Source organism: Anabrus simplex, chromosome 1 (genome assembly GCF_040414725.1).
Source record: "Anabrus simplex isolate iqAnaSimp1 chromosome 1, ASM4041472v1, whole genome shotgun sequence".
Taxonomy (NCBI): domain Eukaryota; kingdom Metazoa; phylum Arthropoda; class Insecta; order Orthoptera; family Tettigoniidae; genus Anabrus; species Anabrus simplex.
Genome location: NC_090265.1, coordinates 1,740,239,172 through 1,740,261,387, shown reverse-complemented (window position 1 = coordinate 1,740,261,387; position 22,216 = coordinate 1,740,239,172).

The window sequence follows — 22,216 nt, the reverse complement described above, 5'->3', positions numbered from 1 at the left end:
ATTGAAATGGCAGTAAGAAAGATGAAGAATGGAAAAACTGCTGGAATAGATGAAATTTCAGTGGAGATGATAAAGGCAGCTGGAGCTGTAGGCCTGCAGTGGACATATCGGGTTCTCAGGAATGTCTGGGAGAATAAGGAGGTCCTTGAGGATTGGCAAAAAGGAATAATCATTCCAATTTTCAAGAAAGGTAATAAGAAAGTTTTGAAGAACTACAGGGGAATTACTCTAATATCCCATGTTGCTAAGATAATGGAAAGGATACTGGAAAGTAGAATAAGGTTGAGAGTTGAGAAGCAGATACAGGAAAATCAGTTTGGTTTCAGAAGTGGAAGGTCAGCAATAGAGCCCATTTTCATTATGAGACAACTAATGGAAAAGCATTGGGAGTACGGGAATGATATGGTGATGACATTCATTGATATTGAAAAGGCATATGACAGTGTCCCTAGGACGAAAGTTTGGGACAGTCTGGTGCAAAAAGGAATTGGACAGGGATTAATAAAAATGATCATGGCATTGTATAAGGAATGTTGCAGTTGCGTGCAAACACAAGTTGGCAGGACAAGTTGGTCCAAAATAACTAGTGGGCTGAGACAGGGAAGTGTTCTATCACCAATCCTGTTTACAATAGTAATGGATGACATCATGAGAACAGCAAAAGCAGCATATGGAGGAAGAGAAATGAACATGATGTTATTTGCAGATGATATTGTGATTTGGGGAGAAGACGACAGGAAGGTTCAAGAACAGTTGAATGTGGTGAATACCTGGGGAGTGAATTAATGGAGAATGCTCGACTGGATGCTGAGATTAGTAAAAGGATTCAAGCTGGAAGTTGTTTCTATCATAGTGTAAGAAATATGTTATGGGACAAAGATGTGCCAATGGAAGCAAAGGATACTATGTACAAGATGTATTACGTACCCATAACAACTTACGGGGCAGAAACTTGGACAATGACAAAGAAGGATGAGAGTCGAATACAGGCAGCCGAAATGAAATTCTTGAGGAGTATGATACAGAAGAGTAGACGAGACAAAATAAGGAATGAGAAAATCCGGGAAGAAATTGGAGTGGAAAAAATGAATGATAGAATAGAGAAGAGCCGACTAAGATGGTTTGGGCACATAAAGCGAATGAGCGACGAAATAATGCCAAAAAGGGTGATGGAAATGCAAATCCAAGGAAGGAGAGGCCGTGGACGACCACGATTGAGATGGAAGGATGCCATCCAACGCAGCATTATAGAAAGAAACCTGGACTGGGAGACACTGTTGGAGGAGGAGGAGTGGTGGAAAGACCGAAGAAAGTGGAGAGGAATCATATTTGCCCCTACCCGGCTACAGCTGGATAAAGGGAAATGATGATGATGATGATGATGATGCTCAGGTGGTAAATGATTTAATTTTGCTATATCTTACATTGCCTGTCAAAACTGTTTGTAAATACCGATTATATAAATTAATGTTTGACAGAGTAGGGTGTATGGGTCTTGTAAGATCTTGGATTGACTTACAGGGTAATTAATCTACTCAACCTTTTATTACAAGCATGTAACTGTCATATGAATATATTTTTTATAAATATGTACATGTTCTGCCATCATATCCCCTTAATATCACATCACACAAAATACAGTTTTTTATGTTGCAGTTTAAAATCTACAAAACTTTGGTAGAAACACCTGTCAAAATAGTTACAAATGAATTTTTCATCTTTGTCTTTCATTGTTTATATGGATCTACAGCACAAAAAATAAAATAATCGGTCTACCTTGATGCCCTCTGTAAGCCTATATGTTATTAATAAATTATAAGTACGGTAACAGACATGAAAGTAGTGATTGCTGGTGCAGACAGGTACCAATGGCAGGAGAGTACTTGGAATGAGGAGATAAAGGCTACCTAAGTTACAAAGGTATAAGGTGGCAGGGAGGGATTCTGTCAAGTATAACTGTAGTAATTATTTTGTCCTATACGAACGACTTGGTCTATTGAAACTGTGCAATCTAATATCTTGCAACTTCAAAAAGGATGCAATGAATATGACATGAAAATTAGTCGTTTCAAGACTAAAGTGATGGCAGTAGGGAAGACACCTAAAATAGAACTGAATGTCAGGTTGAGAATACAAAACTGGAACAGGTAGATAATTTCAAATAGATATTTAGGATGTGTATTCTCCCAGGATGGCAGTATAGTAAGCAACATTGAATACAGATGCAGTAAACGCAATGCAATGAGCTTGCAGGTGTGATCAACAGTATTCTGTAAGAAGGCAGTCAGCTCCTGGACAAAACTACTCATGTCTTTACACTGGTCTGGTTTCAGACCACCTGTGCTGTACAAACCTAGTGCAATGAGTTTGCAGTTGCGATCAACAGTATACTGTAAGAAGGAAGTCAGCTCTTGGACAGAACTATCAATACGCCAGTCTGGTTTCAGACCACCTGTGCTGTACGACTGCTTACTACATACACACAGAAAGGACCTACTACATTTATTTCAAAATACTCCTTTCCTTGTAAACCATACATGTTCTACCACATAAAATATACAAATTAAGATGTTGTAATAATGCTAATAATTAATAAAAATTGGAGTTAAGGTTCTTTCCCATCAGGTGTTAATACACATAACTCACTGAGGATTCCAATAAGTATTGATAGATAAGTATAACAAAAACTGATTCAATTTAAAAAGTAGAACATTTCTCAAGAACATAAATTTTATTAGATTCTTTCTTGGCCTAACAGTGTATCCAACAGTTCCTGAATTTTAACTTTAAAAACACTTCGACCTAGTACACTCATTCTTTCCATGTCATCATGAAGACACTAAAAATAACATTGATTATGATTACCTACATTTTCTTTTCAATTTTCAGTATCTTTTCTAAATATTCACTTAACACATCACTGTCACATTTCTGTTTCTTTTATTTTTAACTGCTAGCAGAGCTGTTTGTAGAAGCAGAAGCCACTGGACTGGAAGCTGAAGTCCCTTCAGTAATTTATAAACTGTAGGAGTTAGACCCCTCCAACACAAATTATTTCTGCTTCCTCCTCCTCTATTTCAGCTTGGTGAAAAGGCTCTCATACACCAGGTGCCATTTCCATAGATGTGTTTGTTATAGAACTGAAAAAAATGAACAACATAATAATGCAATTCTTCTAAATTGGAGCTACATTTTAGTCTGGACACAAGACTTCTGTTTAAGAAATTGTTACTTTCAATAATTATTTTAGTAAGATGATTGTTAGGTTAGATTATATTATATTACTTTCAGTTATATCTGATAAATTGATGAACAGATGGGTGGAACTTATGGCCTACAGACTGAATCTTCCCCTCACTCTTTCACAACTAGAACACTGGTCTGTAGTGTAGGCCTACTTTTAAAAATAAATATTACTGAATTGTACCTTCTTCCAGCAATGAAGAGTTCCAGAAAGTTGAGGGCATTGAAGCAGACCCATTTTATGTTTTCTGTACAGCAGAACCTGGTAGGAGAGGGAGGAAGTTATCTCTCCAAGTTTGATATCCAGCCCTCAGAATTTGCCATGTTTTGGTACAACTTTTTCCTGAAACAATGAATCAGAATATTGTGACAAAGAAAATATACATGCAGTAGTAGGCCTACTTATGGCATAGGCCTACACTTATTTGTCATTAAAGCGAACAGTGGTATTCATTTCATTAGGTACGAGATTGAGGTTAGGAAAGCACTGCTTATGTTTTCCAAACATTTCTTCGATTAAGTTACAAGAATGATAATTACTACTTCTCCTAGGTAACTTTTTTTTACCAATCTATTCCGTATAACATATTTTATCAATAAATAACCTAAGATAACACTATTCATAAGATAATCGTAATCAATCTAATAATTACATTCCAGTTTTTGTCCCAATTCTCGACGCCATAGAATGCCATACAAAATTCACGGTCTAGGATTATACACCACTTTGTTTTCATACACTAAGCAAATTAATGTTTCGATTTCATCAACAGATGACTATGTTGCGTCCGCCATCATCGAACGACTGCGACTGAAAAACGGACACGTTTGTTTTCACAAACCAGTCGATCTTCATCGCTCGTAGTTGATCGCTGACGATCGATGCTGTGTGACTGGTGCCACTGCCCTCTGTAGGTTTGTTTTCTTAGTCGGTTGATCGCAGTCGTTCGACCGAGCCTGTGTGACAGCCCCCTTAGATGAAGATCGAAACATATTTTACGAATATTTTGAACGTACCAATGTGAGCGGGACCTGGGATTATATATGGCGCGTAGTACATTCAATGAGTCAGAAGCAATAATTGCTGCAGTTAGCTGGGAATATTTAAAGTACAGTAGAGCTTGACGGATAGCGAAAGCTTCCGCCATAAATATAGAAGACTCCTGAGGAATGACAAATTGTTTAGAAATGATTAAATCCGGGGAGCAGAAACCCGCCCCCACCCCAGGGCGGTGAAAATTTTGGAACCATCAGTATAGAAGATATGGGCGAATGAATGAACATCTGGATACTGACTCCGATGGAGATATTTTCTAGCACTTTGTGTCCAGGCCGGGCCAACAATAGGGTCACTACCAGACGTATGCAATATCATATCAGGAACGTGATAGTTAGCCTGGAAAGGGATAATGTAATGCACTGGAGACGGGCTACGCAAGATAGACGTACGAATAGAACTAAATTGATGATAGGCCCATGCTAACGCTGGGTAACGGTGTAGCGGAGTACCTTGCTCTTGAAAGTATCGAACTAGTAAATCTAATTTAGGTAGCAGAGGGTGAGAGTTTAAAGAGAACTTCCGTAGCAGAAGCTTGGTGGTGATAATTTTTCTCCTCAAGGTCAATGGAAATTCCGCCGCCTCAACTAGAGTTGCATTGTTTGGTGATGCTGGTAATACTCCTAAACACAGTTTAATAAACTGGACCTGAATCGAATCTAATTTGGTAAGTTTTTGCTTAGCCGCCATGTCGAGAAACCCCGAGCCATACTCCAATGAGGAACGAATAATATTACGATATAAGAGAAGTAACGTAGCGGGATCAGCTCCCCAAGACCGCTGTCGTAATGCAAAAAATAGTGTTTTTTTGGGCAGTAACTTGCCCACCAGGTAGTTAACCTGGGCGTGCCAAAGTAGTTTTCGGTCAAGGTAAATACCCAGATATTTGGTAGACGGGACTATCGGAATCGTGACGCCTTGGAATCGGATTGGTGGGTGAGCCGTACGCCGAGCCCAGGAGAAAATCACCGCCCGGCATTTATCTAAGGATACTTCAAAATTATGCGCCAGAAGCCACTGACCAAATTCTTTAAGGGTAATATTTAATGCCGAATAAATGTCGTCAAGTGATGGAAGGCCGAAATAAATTACCAGATCGTCGGCAAATTGGATCATCCGGGCCCTGCGCGTAATAATTTTTTCTAGGGACATGGAATATATTGTAAATAAAATAGGACTTAGAATATCCCCCTGAGGGAGCCCGGTAGAAGTCGTACGTGCGGGTATTTGTGGGAAATGTTTCAGTTGAAGAGATCGATGCAGCAGCATGTTCAATAGCAAGTTAATGAAGTGGGGAGGAAATTTATAATTGAGCAATTTTTGGCTAAGTAGGTGAAGATCCACATGATCATAAACTCCACGGATATAAAAAAATGGCCAGCAACGGTTCCTTCGGACATCGTGCCAAAACGATACCGGTGACCAAAAGGTTAATAGCATCCGATGCAGAACGTTCTGGAAGGAAGGCGGATTGAAATTTTGGCCACAACTTGTAAAAATCGAGAGACCATTTAAGGCGTTCCTGAAGGATTTTTTGTAAATTTTTCTCAGGCATTGCCCCAGATAAATTCCCCTGTAACTGTCAGGTAGCACAGGGTTCCTACCCGGTTTCAACAAAGGTACGAGGTAAAATACGTTCCAGGTGTCAGGAGTTCGAGCCGATCCGAGGCAATGATTGAAAATCGTTAATAAATGCTGACGAGCAGACAAGGGAAGTTGCTGTAATAGGGAGTATGAGATCTCATCCTGGCCTGGTGTCGAGTTATGTGATGATTGGATTACCAAATTTAATTATTGGTTATCAATGGGGTTCGTGAGCGATGCAAATTGGTTGAAACCACCGGGAACAGTGAATTTAAATTGTGTGATCACAAAATCCGGCGTGAGTTGATGGAAAAATTGTTCCAAGGCCTCCATATTGCAGTGGGTCTTAGATGGGGTAGTAAAGAAACGGTTTGATAGTCCTGCAATTGTTCGCCATATTTTTTTAGACGGCGATTGTCGATTGAGCGAGGCAATGAAAGTTTTCCAAGCTAGGCGGCGTTTCTCATTGAATACCTTGGTGGATTGCGCAACAAGTACTTTATAATGTAAGAACGATTGTAGTGTTCCCAAACGTCGAAAGGAACGCAGTGCAGTTTTCCGACGCGAGATTAAATCTACACAATCCGCGTCCCACCAGCGTACATAAGTAATGGATTTGGGCCGGAAATGTGGCTGTAGCGGGTGGAAGAGATTTAAATATTCAGTGATAGTATCTGTAAAAAATGTATAAGACATCTGCTGGTCATTTAAATCCGAAAATTTGTGGGTTAGAAACTGTTGAAAGTGGGAAGTATTGAAATGGCGCATTCGTCTACTCAATTTGACCGGGCGAAGTGAAGCAGGCATGCTATCAGCCAATCCAATTAAGATAGGGAAATGGTCACTGGCGTGCATGTCCTGTATGACCTCCCAATCCATGCGGAATGCCAAAGTACTTGTACAGAGAGTTAAATCAACCGCACTATTATTTGTTAGTGGGGCGGACACCCTAGTAGGGGTGCCGTCATTCATAATACGTAAATGGAATAAAGACGCTATTTTAGCTATTTTATTACCTATGGGGCACGAAACTTCGCATCCCCAAATTTGGTGGTGCCCGTTGAAGTCGCCCCTATGATAAAGGGTTGGGGGAGCTGCGAAAAAAAGGTAGACCAGTTATCGTATGTACCTTGGATACGTGGGGGACAATATATAGAAATAAAATATATGTTTTCCACAACTATCGCAACAACCTGTGTACCGGGTATGCTATATGGTAAGACTACCAGTGAAAATTGTAAGGTGTTTGACGCTAAAATACAAGCTCCGTCATAACCAAAATTGTCATGACGCAGACATGTATAATGGGGAAGGCTTATAGCAAATCGTTTGTTAGTGATGTGCTGGGAATAAGAATCTATTAGTAAAAGTAGTTCGTGCCGTTTAGGGGTGATACTATGTGCGTTCCATTGAAGAATTCTCATTGAGGGAGACAGATGAAGTAAAGGGTTTGAAGAGAGCCAGTAATTCCTCCAGCAGTGTGCGGCACATTTTGGGCCAGTTGTCAGGATTAGGGGTTGCCCTTGCATACGCTGTTAGTTTATCAGACATAATGGATATAGCTTCCGCTAACTTGTTCGAATCCCGGGAGAGCCCCTGTTTAGAGGTCCCAGCCGACTCAACCTGCCTGTCTAGTCCAATTGTCCAATTGCACTCATTTTTGCCAGTAGTCTCCCATGATCCACCCTATCAAATGCTTTAGACATGTCAATCGCGATACAGTCCATTTGACCCACAGAATCCAAGATATCTGCTATATCTTGCTGGAATCCTACAAGTTGAGCTTCAGTGGAGTAACCTTTCCTAAAACCGAATTGCCTTCTATCGAACCAGTTATTAATTTCACAAACATGTCTAATATAATCAGAAAGAATGCCTTCCCGAAGCTTACATACAATGCATGTCAAACTTACTGGCCTGTAATTTTCAGCTTTATGTCTATCACCCTTTCCTTTATACAGGAAAGGGTGATAGACATAAAGCTGATAGGATGCGGTACTTTCTTTCCGGATACTGAGGGTATAGGGGAAGGGGATGTTGTGCCCGAGAGAGGAAGTTGAAGGATTGAACGATATCCTTGGAGATCATAGCCAGGCAACAATCGTGCCGAGGGGGGGGGGGCGAGGAAACTACCGCCGTAAATTTACGTTTTCGAGGCATTGGAGGTTGCATAACCTGAGGAGCACTCGGGAGGGGAGGGAAGTGTTGTAGGGACAAAAGCGGGCGGAATCTATTGTTGTCCGACGTAAAAAAATGAATCTGAGGAGAAAGTCACTTCTTCCAAAGCTTGCGCTTTTTTCATTTCCTGTTGTCTTTTGTGTTCCGGACATTGTAGCGATCCTACTGAATGATCCCCTGAGCAGTTGAGACAAAGTCTGGTCGAGGTCTGACATTCGGTGGATTCATGCTCATGGGCGCAATTGGCGCAGCGCGGGTTTTTTGCCCTACATTTTTTTCTGGTGTGTCTGTATCTTTGACAGCGCCGGCAGATCATTGGTTGAAAAACAAATGGTTCCACCTGGGTACGCACGCGATATATTGAAATGAAAGCGGGTAGGGTCTGACTTTGAAACGTTAGTTTAATGGTGCCTGTGGGAATATAAACAACCTTCCCAACCTGAGTAGAGCGGCGTTTCATGCGCTGAGCCCCCACAATGGGGGCGGTCGATTCAGCCACCTTGCATATTTCCTCCACTGACAAATCTTTATCAACACCACGAATCACGCCTATCTTATACAAAGCCGTCGAAGAGATAAAATCTTTCAGCTGTTTTTCTTTAAGGACCGGATTTGTGAGGAATTGATTAGATTTTGTCTAGTCTGAAATTCAATCTGTATCCGCTGTCGACCACGCCTAGCTATTTGAGAGTAACACCCTCAAATTTTCTACCATAAGAAAGTTTATCTAACGCCATGGGATGTATGCTTCCCAATTTCTTACTGGCATCCAGTGCCACCACGAATACCACAAAGGGGCCCGTATGTGTGTATCACGATATATCTGTGTTTCAGGTTTACGGGAAAATAAATCAACATTGTTAGATGGAGCACTGTTACTAGTAGGTTTGTTAGGTGCAGGAAGCACTAATGTGTTTTCTATCGAGTATTCTCCGTTATCCACTTCAATGGCTTCCTCCTCCATACCGAGACACCCACTCGACTCCGCCATGAGGTCCGGAATGAGGTGGGAATGTAACAAATAGGATACTCACAACCTCTCACCGCTCCCAAAGCAGAACCGATACAACACAAGAGAAGACACACACCAAGCTGATCCTACTCGCGTAAGACACTGAGAAGAACGCTAGAGCCGATAGCCACACGTCCACTCGCCACCGGTCACCAGCCAACACTCAATAAGTTCATTTGGATCATTTCTAGTGTGGTCAATACGTCCATTTGGATCATTTCTCTCTAAACATGCAAAATTATATTTAGGAATCATGAAAATCTGTGAAATCTGCTATTTGTCTTTTGCCACTAGATATCTGGTAAAGAGACATAAATTACAAGTACAGTACTAGAAGTTGTCATCTGAATCACTAAAGCGTGGGCGGCTCAATGGAACTGGATTCACTTGTACATTTTGTAGTTGGGACACATCCAGCGAACGATAGTTGCGGGGACATTTAAGCGTCATACATTCAGTCAGAAGATACAAAATTCATATAGACTGTCTTGGTAAGTGCTGATGATTTCCATATTACGAGTTGGATAGTTTACAGGTAATGGATTGGTATGTTCTTACTCAAAAGCCTGTCTTCTTCATTTCAGTGGTGAATAATCCATATATCGCTGTGAACACCAAGAGCTGAGTCAGCATGTGTTGCGTGACCACAGTGAACTAATTCTTGAAGAATATTCTATCACAGAAATGTGCTTTCGGTAACATGACTAGTGATGGGCGATATTTCACGAACTGTGATTTTTTCACTGATATCAATAGATCACGAGTAACGACTGTTACTTTCTACACTATCACTGTAAACAGCCGTGATTTCCACATTTCACTTCAAGTGATCACCGTACGCCCTCTTAACTCTATATACCGAACTAGAATGCTGCTACCTAAACCAGGGGGGTGACACTTCATAGGGAGCGTCCGAAGCAGTTCCGAGATGTGCCACTCAATCTCCGCCAACTAGTGAGAACTAAAATTCTCTTTTAGAGGGTTAATTTAGAAGGCAGAGGTTGCCATTACACATTCAGTTGTGTGGTACAGTAAATTCAAAACACAACACCTTAGATTAGATTTTGACATGTTTATTTTGAAGCCAGTTCTCCGCAGGTTACTTAGTAGCTTCTCCAGCTTGACACAGTATTCCTCAAAGGTGGAACTCGCAAGAACCAGATCGTCGACGTAGCAATTTACGAACTCTTTTACTTCGCTTGTTAGGCTCCTGTCTAGTGCCCTTATCAATACGGCAGAGCTATTTTCAGCCCAAATGGCACCCGACAATAGGCATATGTTTGATTATTAAACATGAATCCTGTTAATAATCGTGATTTTTCTTCGAGGACAATATGGTGATACGAAGCCGTGCAGTCCATGCTTGTGAAGTACTTCTGGCCTCGAAATCTCTTCACAATGTCCTTGATCTTGGGGGCCTGATTATACTCTGGAATTAGCTTTTCATTGATCCTGCGCGCATCAAGACATAATCTTAGTTTCCCGTTGCTTTTCTTGACAATGACCAGCGGGTTTAGAAATGGAGTGGTGGTCTTAACGATTAATCCATCAGCTAACATTTCTTCAATGATCAGCTTTACTTCAGCGAAGTACTTCTCCGGTACATCATAAACTTCCCCTTATACGGTGTCCAATCATTGACTATCAATTTATATTTGAAGTTGGGTATCTGTCCAGGTTTATAATTAAAAACTTCAATATATTTATTTATGATTTCGTACAGTTTTCTTTTTTCTTCTGCTGACACCTCAGCTTGAGCAATTGCCTTCCAAATCTCTGATTTTTCGCAGTTTTCCTCCTCGATGGCAATGATCTCCTCGATTCTCATCATCATTTCACGCTTTATCTCTTGGCTAAAATCCTTTTCTTCAGGTTCTAGGCTCTCTCTGTCCAATAAATCCACTTCCTTTCCTTCGATCTTCAAACACTCATTCCCTTCAAACGTGTCATTGAGTTGGATCGTTTCCACAGTCCTATTTCCATCATTTTCTACTATTGGGAATGAACCTCATATCTTTCCATGTCAATCGTCATCCTCGAACTTATCATAAAGTCTATCCCAAATATAATGTTGTATTTTATTTTTTTTCATCACCATAACCGGGTGCTCGAATCCGTGTTTGCCGATCTTTATATTTAGGTAAGCTTGCATCTTGCACTCGACGACTTATCCGGTATGATGTCTCGAATTTTTACCCCAGATACGGGTATGGTCGCTATCTCTATTTTCAAGCTCAATTCTTGAAATAAAGTGTGTGACATCACACTTATACTGGCTCCAGAGTCCACTAAACAGTATAGCCTGATGTCAGCCACTCTCACTCTTATGACTGGTAATTTGAATGTAGGTTGCATATTATGACAAGTATCCTCTCGAATTAAGTCTTCCGGCTGGATGTCCCAGTGATCGATTTGAGCTACTATCCAACTGCGAATTTTGACAAAGTTCTCCAATGCTTCATTATTTTCAATCTCAAGATTCATTAATTTGCCATCGGCGTATTTTTTTCTCTCCGATGGCTCGGAGTTGTCCGTATTCCTTCGGATATCAGGCTCTTTCCACCCTTCTTCTTGTCTTCTACGTTTGTAATTTTGGAGCTCGAGACTTTCTGCCCCTTTGAGGTCGCCATTTATGTCCTTATCTTTGATAGCTTCCTCCCATCGGCTTCTGTTTTGTCTTTGCTCCCTGAGCTCTTGTACGTAACGTCTATTTTATTCATTCTGATTGTATTGGCCTGGTCCTCGTCTCTCATTGTACCGCCTCCTGTTCCTGTAGTATGGTTGACTCCTGTTCGTGTTGTAACGGGTGTTATTCCTGTACTGTAGGCTGTTTCAATTGCCTTTTGCCCACATCTTCCAGGTTGATTCCCGCTGCACTGGCAACCACATCTCCTCGGTTCCTTGTCTTGGGCTTTAGTACGATTTTCTGCCCTAGGTTCGTCAACTTTATCTACTCTGCGGTTGGTAATTTCTGGACTAATTGCATTAGTCGCCTCGATTTGCCTAAGATTCCTCGGATTCCTTTCCCTTACGCACGTTGATGTTAGGTCGATCTGCCTCAAAAGTTTTTCCATATCAATGGCAGTTTGTATGTCTGAGGCCGCTAATAATCTCTGTACTTCGAGTGGAAACTGCCATTGGATGGTTTTAATTGCCTCAAATTCACTCGGCGCAGAATCTAGTTCCTGAAATCGATGAAATTGGTAGGAAAAGCAGTCGCTGTAGCGTATTTGGCCAGCAGTCGAGAACTTCCTCGAATAAAGCTCTAATCTCAGCTACTGCTGAATTTCAGGGTCCCAGAACTTTCTCAAGAAGGCTACCTTGAACTCATCGTAGTTGTGAAAACTATACTTGAACGCCTGGAACCAAATGTTCGGGTTCCCATCCAGATGTTTTTCAATGATCCGCAGTTTCTTCTCCTCTTGAATTTTCCCCTCTCCAAAGTACTCTTCTATGTCCCTAAGGAATTGCTTCGGGGAAGTCTTGGCCGAACCGTCGAAATGTTTCGGGCGATCAACGTAGTTCTTGATGATATTGATTATTGGGGCTCCCTCACTCTGGTTACTTCCATTTATTATTTCAATATCTCTCCTACTCGGGTCACTTATTCCTGAAGGTGTATTTTCTCTCTCGCTTATTTGTACGTCAATTGCTCTTTGCCTGTCGCTAGAGTTTGTAGCCATAGATTTCGCTGACTGCGTTTCCAACTTCATCTCGTGCATTTCCTTTCTAATTTGTTTCATCTCTTTTTCGGTCTTCTCCATTTTTCGTTCCGACTCAGCCTTATTGCTCTCAATCTTTTCATTCAATTCGTCTATTTTCTCAGCTACTTTGTTTGCAGCTTGCTCGTATCTCTCATCTAAGTCTTGTTGCCTTAAATTTAATCCTTCCATGCCACTTGTTATTTCATTTATCTTCTCTTCCTCCAATATTCTAATGATTTCCTGGCTCTCCGTTACTTTATCCTTTATCTCGTTTACTTCTTCCCATTTTCTCTCATTACTGCCTCTCATTTCCTCCAAATTAGCAGTCAATTTAGCTATTTCTTCATCCATCCGCGTCGTAATGATGCTTCGATTTTCTGTCACTTCTGCTCTGATCTTATTTATTTCGTCGTGCATCTCTTTATTTTTCTTTTCCATGGTTTCGGTCAACCCAGTCCGCATATTCTGAATTTCGTTCTTGACTTCAGAAATTTCTGATCGAATTTTTGCACTTTCTTCAGTCACTTCTCCTGTTTCTTTTTTAACTCTTCGATCATCCCTTTATGTTCATTTTCTATTTTCCTAACGATTTCCTCCAAAGACTCCTTCTGTTTCACTTGCCATTCTTCTTGTTTCCTTTCCTTTTCTGCTCGCCTTCTTTCCTTCTCTTCTTTCTCTATCCTCTCCTTATCTTCACGTTCTTGCTTCTCCTTCTGTTTTTCTTCTTCCTGTTTTTTTAATATTCTTGGAACCATAATGGAGTTCCTTCCTGCTTTTCTTGTGCTCTTTTCATTTCCTCTTCCTGCTCCCTTCTCGTCTGTACTCTTCCCTGTGTTGCCATCTTTATTAAACTCAATTATATTCGGCATGATCTCTCTAGATTCCTAACAAGTTCTCAATTTTTACCTAAAACTTCTATAATTTTCCTAACAAATCTCTAAATTCACAAAATATCAACATATAATACCACACAGACAACAATTCCTTAGTCTACTAGATTCAAAGAGTCCAAGGTTTCCACCTTATGCACAGGTTTCAAGTTTTTGTTTGCAGTAAATGATAATATGGATGGACCTTCCTGGAGATTGGTACCATCGCACCAGATAGACCATCAACAACTGGACCATGAGTTCAAATTTATGAATTTGATATCATTTCAGAATAGGTTACGAGAAAAGAAAAAAAATTTCCGCTCTGCGGCATCCAATATCTACTTAGATGTTGATCAGCCTTCACCATAGTCAAAATCAACTCAGTGTCAGTTTAAAATAGACTTAAAAATTAACCTAACCTACATTATTGTTATGAGAAGAAAGAAATCATCTGATAAATAACAGTAATTCTTTAGCATCATCTATTCCTACTGATAAAATTGTATCTTCATCCATATTCCATCTTCCTTTCCTCATACAGTTCCAATCATGCGTCCTCTCATTACTACTCTCCTGGGAATCCTTCTCGTCACAACATTTCTTCATTTCAACATCCAATAATCAAATAAGTTTCGCCTAGAGCTGCAAAATTAACTGCTCATGGTCCACAATTCGCTTTTACATTCCGTTCCCACGGTGTCTTTCTCTTCAAGTCTTAGGTCGGGTTGCTAATTAATAAAATGAATTGGTAGGCCTACTCTCCATTCTTGTCTTATCCCAAGTTCAGTCGGCATATAAATAATGTGAGTTTTCAGCCTTTTTCCTTCTGAGTCCCCCGGTGTATTTCTCTTCTCGCTCTTGGTGTGAGCGGCAATTAAATAATGCATTGGTAGGTCTCTTCTTTGCTCGATACCTTTCTTTTCGAGACCCGCGTTGGGCTGCCATTTGAATAATGTGCCCCGTGGTAGCACGGTCAGCAAATTATTTTCCCAGCAGCTCAATTTCTTCTCAGGGTATCCATCAGTCAAGTAAAATCTGAGATTTTACATTAAGTTGCGTTTTACGTGAGTTCAGAAGAATACCGGTCCACCGAAGAATTAATTCACCTAAGAAAGTACCGACTACCAAAATCCGCGAAAAATTCTTACCGTGCATCAATTCAATCAATAAATTACTCAACTTAATAACTAACTTATAAACTAAGCGTAAGAGAAAGATTTCATAACACATTCGTTCTAGAAAAATAATATAATAATATTTATTTAAATAAAATATCGACCTACGAAACAGTAGTGTGAATTTGGGGGGTATTTTTAAGCTATTATACCTGAATAATAGTTCAGTCAGCGCTGGCTCAAATAAAAGAAAAAGTAATTGCAACGTTAAGCTATTTACACATATTCATACTCATATTCATGTTGAGATTCATATCCCTGTTCATGTTAACATTCACATTCCGAAATGAGATCAAAATGAATCTTACTATTCACAATTGATCAATCAAATCAATCAATACTGATCTGCATTTAGGGCAGTCGCCCAGGTGGCAGATGCCCTATCTGTTGCTTTCCTAGCCTTTTCCGAAATTATTTCAAAGAAATTGGAAATTTATTGAACATCTCCCTTGGTAAGTTATTCCAATCCCTAACTCCCCTTCCTATAAATGAATATTTGCCCCATTTTGTCCTCTTGAATTCCAACTTTATCTTCATATTGTGATATTTCCTACTTTTATAGACGCCATTCAAACCTATACGTCTACTAATGTCATTCCACGCCATCTCTCCGCTGACAGCTCGGAACGTACAACTTAGTCAGTCAAGCAGCTCTTCTTCTTTCTCTCAATTCTTCCCAACCCAAACATTGCAACATTTTTGTAACGCTACTCTTTTGTCGGAAATCACCCAGAACAAATCGAGCTGCTTTTCTTTGGATTTTTTCCAGTTCTTGAATCAGGTAATCCTGGTGAGGGTCCCATACACTGGAACCATACTCTAGTTGGGGTCTTACCAGAGACTTATATGCACTCTCCTTTACATCCTTACTACAGCCCCTAAACACCCTCATAACCATGTGCAGAGATCGGTACCCTTTATTTACAATCGAATTTATGCTATTACCCCAGTGAAGATCTTTCCTTATATTAACACCTAGATACTTACAATGATCCCCAAAAGGAACTTTCACCCCATCAATGCAGTAATTAAAACTGAGAGGACTTTTCCTATTTGTAAAACTCACAACCTGACTTTTAACCCCGTTTATCAACATACCATTGCTTGCTGTCCATCTCACAATATTTTCGAGGTCACGTTGCAGTTGCTCACAATCTTGTAACTTATTTATCACTCTATAGAGAATAACATCATCCGCAAAAAGCCTTACCTCCGATTCCACTCCTTTACTCATATCATTTATATATATAAGAAAACATAAAGGTCCGATAACACTGCCGAGAGGAACTCCCCTCTCAACTATTACAAGGTCAGACAAAACTTCACCTACTCTAACTCTCTGAGATCTGTTTTCTAGAAATATAGCAACCCATTCAGTCACTCTTTTGTCTAGTCTAATTGCACTCATTTTTGCCAGTAGTCTCCCATGATCCACCCTATCAAATGCTTTAGACAGGTCAATCGTGATACAGTCCATTTGACCTCCAGAATCCAAGATATCTGCTATATCTTGCTGGAATCCTACAAGTTGAGCTTCAGTGGAATAATCTTTCCTAAAACCGAATTGCCTTCTATCGAACCAGTTATTAATTTCACAAACATGTCTAATATAATCAGAAAGAATGCCTTCCCAAAGCTTACATACAATGCATGTCAAACTTACTGGCCTGTAATTTTCAGCTTTATGTCTATCACCCTTTTCTTTACACAGGGGCTACTATAGCAACTCTGCATTCATCTGGTATAGCTCTTCCGACCAAACAATAATCAAATAAGTACTTCAGATACGGTACTATATCCCAACCCATTGTCTTTAGTATATCCCCAGAAATCTGATCAATTCCAGCCGCTTTTCTAGTTTTCAACTTTTGTATCTTATTGTAAATGTCATTGTTATCATATGTAAATTTTAATATTTCTTTAGCCTTAGTCTCCTCCTCTATCTCAACATTATCCTTGAAACCAACAATCTTTACATACTGCTGACTGAATACTTCTGCCTTTTGAAGATCATCACATACACACTCCCCTTGTTCATTAATTATTCCTGGAATGTCCTTCTTGGAACCTGTTTCTGCCTTAAAATACCTATACATACCCTTCCACTTTTCACTAAAATTTGTATGACTGCCAATTATGCTTGCCATCATGTTATCCTTAGCTGCCTTCTTTGCTAGATTCAATTTTCTAGTAAGTTCCTTCAATTTCTCCTTACTTCCACAGCCATTTCTAACTCTATTTCTTTCCAGTCTGCACCTCCTTCTTAGTCTCTTTATTTCTCTATTATAATAAGGTGGGTCTTTACCATTCCTTACCACCCTTAAAGGTACAAACCTGTTTTTGCATTCCTCAACAATTTCTTTAAACCCATCCCTGGGTCTGTTTATATTTTTATTTACCGTTTTCCACCGATCATAGTTACTTTTTAGAAACTGCCTCATGCCTGCTTTATCAGCCATATGGTACTGCCTAACAGTCCTACTTTTAAGGCCTTCCTTTCTATCACATTTATTTTTAACTACCACAAAAACAGCTTCATGATCACTAATACCATCTATTACTTCAGTTTCCCTATAGAGCTCATCTGGTTTTATCAGCACCACATCCAGGATATTTTTCCCTACCAAAGATAGGAAATGCTACTGGCTGTTTCAACTATAGAACACTAACACTGCTATCGCATGCATCCAAAATACAGCTTAATGTAATTAAGAACAGGATTAAAAAGAAAACTGAACAATATACATCGCAGGATCAGTTTGGTTTTTATAACAGGGAAGGGAACAAGAAGAACTAAGAACTAAGAAGCATTAAGAACTATTCTAGAAAGAAGACTGGGTGTTAACAGGAAAACATACATTGCATTTGTGGATACAGAGAAAGCCTTTGACAAAGTAAACTGGAAACAACTCTTTAGGAACATGAAGAATATAGGACTGGACTGGAGGGACAGAAGACTCATTTTACTCCTGTACAAAAATCAAAGCACAACAATAGAAATCAATAATAATGTTAAGACAGCATCCATTAGAAGGGGAGTGAGACAAGGTTGTGCACCAACTCCATTTTTGTTTAACATGTTCATTGAAGAGGCCATATAAAAATTTAAGCATAAAACCAAAGGAATTAAAATTAACGGACAACAAATCCACTGTATAAGTTTGCCGATGACATTGAATTGCAGATTCAGAGAGGGAAATAAGTAAAATGCTACTAGATTTAACAACAACACTACAAGAATCAAAACTGAAACTCAACACCTCGAAAAGAAAAGTATTAGTTGTCAAGAAATCAACTGAGGAAATACCAATAAACATTAAGGTAGGTGATGAAAATGTACAAGTCAATTTTGCTGCTTGGGAAGCATTATCACTCAGGACAACAGGTGCACCACAGAAATCAGGAGTATTGCTCTAGCTAAACAAACCTTCAGTAACAAGAAACAGCTTCTGACAAGCAGGAACATTTAACATTAAACTTAGGAAAGAATTTGCCAACATGTCTGTGTGGAGTGTTTTGTTGTATGGTTGCAAAAGAAGGGTCTTAGCAAAACAGGATATAAAACGCCTGGAAGCAATGGAAATGTGGATATGGAGGACGATGCAAGACAGAGAAAAAGTCAAACAATAGGGTCCTTAAGGAAATAGACGAAACAAGGGCATGGATCCATACTGTAGAAAAGAGAAAAATAAAAATCCTTGGCCACTCACTTCAACATAATACATTCCTCACCACTATGCTGGAAGAAGGAAAAGTTCTGGGTAAGAAGGGTAGAGGAAGGCCGAGAAAGAAGTATCTGGATTCAGTGATGGACAGGCTGAATTTGAAAAAATATGTTGACCTGAAACGCTCAGCAGAGGAGAGACAAATGTGGTTGCAGCGACAAGGCCTTGCTTTTAGGATATGAATGAATGAATGAAAATGAAATACTTGGGAGTCTTTTTTCATGTTCCTCCAACGACCATCAAGCATTTCTAGCCATGTGAGAAGTTGCACTGTTTCGCTGGAAGATCTCATCTACCTCAGGGAAGACAATCTATAAGAATGAACGCGTAACCAAGTGGGTTGAGAGTGCCGTTCACATGATCAGCAGCCCCAGAGAAAGCCGTTTAAAAACTTTTCCTAGAATACACTGCTGTCAAGACTAGCTTGTGTTCTTCCTCCGGTGTTTCTCACCTCATGCGCCAATCTCCATCTATACCACAAAGTAGAAAACGGTTCTCCTTGGAAAAAGCCACCCTTTGCCAATCAGCAGAGAGCCAATTCCAATACTGCCACTAATGCACCATTGTTTCCATAGGTGGAGTGACCATACAATTGCTTCCCATCCTCAAACGTAGCAGGGTTCATCTAACTGTCATTTTAGACAGACATCTGGTAGCCCCTGGTTCATTTCACGTCGGTCGGCCCTCAAACACCATTCTGTAGCTGATGGGCATCTCTCACATCAACGGCATATAGTGCTCAGCAGTTTCATAATTTATTCACAACAATGCCTTTCGACCACTTATAATACACTTTCATCACAGGGGCATTGCATTATTTCAGAAATACTTTTTTTTTCCCAAAGGTCATTCCTTTTTGCAACTCAAATAAACCACCCCGTTTACCCAGAACAGCAAAAAGTGATACACCATATGTGCAGACGGCCATTCACCAGTCTTATACACTCACAACATGTGATGTACTTTGTGTGCTATGCACTGCCAATGTCAAATGTAGGAAGTGGTCAAAATGTCACACAACTGTGAATATAGCCTGAAAAATACTATCACTACATATACAGGATTTAGAGTCTGCCATAAAGAAATTAAGTAATGTCAGAATTATTTTCCCAGTAGACGTAGTGATTTGTCCATCATATTTTATTAAATATGATGTTTATATTTGAACTTGTGGTACAAAAATGAGCGCTTCAAACAAATGTCTGCTATGTACAGTGCATCAGACTAACCAAGAGTTACTTCTATAATGGAAAGAAGTAAAAGCATGGTTAGGCACAAGGTATGGAGAAATACAGGTATTATATATCATTAGGTAAAATATAATAATACATTTAAAATGAAATTCAGTATTTAAAAATGGTTTCTTTATTTATAAAATGCATCTCATTAAAAATTATTTTGTAACATTTCACAGTGCACTTAATTAAACTTTTGGTGAATATATTTACAAGTATGTTCAACGTGCATTTCTTTCTCATTTTACAAAATAGAAAAAGTACCAGAAGAAGTCTACTTGCCATAACGAATAAAAGCACAACAGAGTTGTACACAGTACAACTGGATCAAACTGAAGTTCTAAAGAAAAGGGCGTAAAAACACCGATGAACCAACTAATACCTGTATTTTACTTTCTATTATAAATCAGTTTAAATGCTTTAAGGTATAGCAGTTAAAGTGTAGTCCATGACGCCTTTCTAATGGTTTTAACAAGAAATGGATAATCACTGTATAAGAATGGACACCTAGTTATTTGTAATTTTTCTGAAAAACAATTTTGTTATTTTGTTGTGTCTAGATTGGTCTGTCGAAACCAGGTAACAAATTATTCATTAGAATTGCTTATAAAAAACCAACATCATCTTGTCATCTTGTATATTTTGAGCCATGTGTACAGATACTTCACAAGTGCAAAAAGAAAATCTTAAGAACAACAATTTTTTACACTAATCAATACAAAATTAATTTTGATTCATAATTTGTAATTGGCTCAATTTTGTTTTTCAACCACAGATTTCTGTTGCACACAAAATCTCCATTCCTAAGCGATGAAATGGAAGCTGTGTATCTACCTGTCACCACATTCAAGAAATATAGGCCTATCCCATTTTTAACTAACAGTTGGAAGGTATGTTATGATTAAGATCTCCTATGATGCTTGCAGCATGTTGAAAACTCTTCAAAACTCCCCATGAAAGGACATAAAATTAGGAATTGAGAAACTTAATATGAACCATTTTATGAGCTCAGAAAAATGTTACTTTCAGTCCATGACATTGAAGACAAAACTTAACAGATGGATATAAAATTCACAGCATAAGCGACATTAACCTAAATACACATTCACCAGAGGATACCTTGGGTTGACTGAGGTTCAAAAATGTATTTTGGTTTAAAAGAGACAATTTGAAAGATAAATTATCTAAGGAATACAATTCTAATGAGCAGTTCGATGTTTCACAGGATATCATTCACACATTGTAAAAAGAATAGTTCATCAGGCTAGAAGAAAGGAAAGTGGCAACCATAAAAACAAAGGTAATGTTTACTGCATTTTTTGATGCAGTTGTGATGGTTCACCATAGGGCAGATGATAAATCAAGACTATATGTTAAAGTACACAAAGGTTTGTGTCAAGCAAACACCACTACTGATATGAAATATGGACATCTGGGAAATGATTCCTACTGTATGATCATTGATAGTGTGACTTGATTCCTACTGCATGATAACTGACAGTGCAACTTCTTTCAGTTTCTCCATGTGAAAATGCTACTGAAAGGAAAGCAAGACAAGGATACTGCAGAAATCCAAGAGACTGTGGTACATGGGCCAGCGAAGCATGACAGGAAAGTCTTCAGGGCTCGTGGGAGCAAAGCTCACACACCACCTTCATCATTGATTTTAGCTGCCTGGCAATCAAGTAAGAGTACTTTGGTCACCTTAATAAAGAATATTTCAATGTATTAAATACAATGGGAATTTGTACATAAGATAAGCAAGATTACAGGGTCCAATCCAGAAAAAGAACTTAACTGCAGATGTATCCTGTACCAGTAGGCAGATATATTACATGAGGATATCGACTGTCTTCATCCCAAATAGGTGACATGAACCAAACTGAGGAATATAAGGTACTGTAAATTTTGTGGACATAGATGTGTATTCTCTTTAAATTAGTCTCATAAAACTCACAGAATACTATACTCAGTATGGCATTAGACCCTTGCAAATTAAAATTTAGATCTTTAGACAGGACAGTTCTCCCAGTCTGCATTTTCTACTACTACAAGTTAAAACACATTTAGGAAGGAAGGCCCAACTGGAGCGGAATAATACCCACGTGGTCCAAGCAATATTTACAAAAGGAGGAAAGAAGAAAGAGAGGCGCTCCATACAGTTATGGAAGTAGGTGCTGCCAGGAGGGTAGAGATGGTAAAAATAAAAGATAAATACTAACATAATGGCACAGGGTTTCCCTCAATGAGGGTGGTTGTACTTCCTCTTCCACTGCCTGTTTCCCTAAAACTGAATACTAACTCAGGATCCTTCAGAACAAAGGGATGAAAGGAAGAGAATAAAAAGATTTTGATAGAACACCAGTCATAAAATATGGCTTGGTGGAGCTCTGTGTCAAACACAAATCTTTGTGTTGGAAAATTTACAGAT